The 735-nt window shown below is 45.3% G+C and overlaps 1 protein-coding gene across 2 annotated transcripts in view; it reads left to right on the forward strand.

The window, feature by feature from the left end:
• LOC104954641 (histone demethylase UTY) overlaps window positions 1-735 on the forward strand; it is a 30721-nt gene that overhangs the window by 26232 nt on the left and 3754 nt on the right. The gene's annotated exons all lie outside the window — the stretch shown is intronic.

Below are 735 nucleotides of genomic sequence, written 5' to 3' on the forward strand. Positions count from 1 at the left end.
TAACGTAACACTACCCCCCCTCTCCCCTCTCTGGTCGCTACAATGAGGAAAATAAATTACGGGCCAAAATTTTTATTTACAAGTATTAAAAGTAAGCAGAGGACACCAAACCAACTGAGACCCGTCTGTCCGATGCACCTACACACTGTACCACACGCACCTACAGCTTCTAAAACAGGCTACGTTGTGTATTTTATTATGTGAAGCACTAAATGGTTTTAGAAAAATACCGACTCTTTGTTTGTAGATATCTACTAAACTAAAGCAAATAAAGAGAGTAGGCCTGTTACACTAAGTGATATATATTATACACACTGCTCTGCTTTCTGCATGGACCTCACAGCTGCTCTCACTGTAAACATCGCGTCGCGATGAAAGCAGTTACTAAAATAATATCCAGGGGATGCACGCAGAGCTGCCATTGGCTGAGATAAGTCCGGCCGTGCGTCACGACTCTTTGAACATCTCTTTTCCCGGAAATGCATCCACGAAGGAGCCGTGGAGGCCCCATCAGTGTATCCTCGGTTATAGCTCCTCCAGAGAGCCTCCTCGACGCTCGATCCTCGGTCCTCGAAGTGCATTTAGAGAAATGAGATGTCCTTCAACATGGCACGCTGAAATTCATTTCCGGGTCACTACCAGAGGACCGAGGAGTCGAGGAGGGGGATTTGATGAAATTAGAAAAGGCCCTAGTGTGCTCGTTTTCAGGTTCATACATGTATTTTGTCTCTACTT

This window comes from Notothenia coriiceps, unplaced genomic scaffold, assembly GCF_000735185.1.
Source record: "Notothenia coriiceps isolate Sejong01 unplaced genomic scaffold, NC01 NC01_scaffold00023586, whole genome shotgun sequence".
In the NCBI taxonomy this organism is placed as follows: Eukaryota; Metazoa; Chordata; class Actinopteri; order Perciformes; family Nototheniidae; genus Notothenia; species Notothenia coriiceps.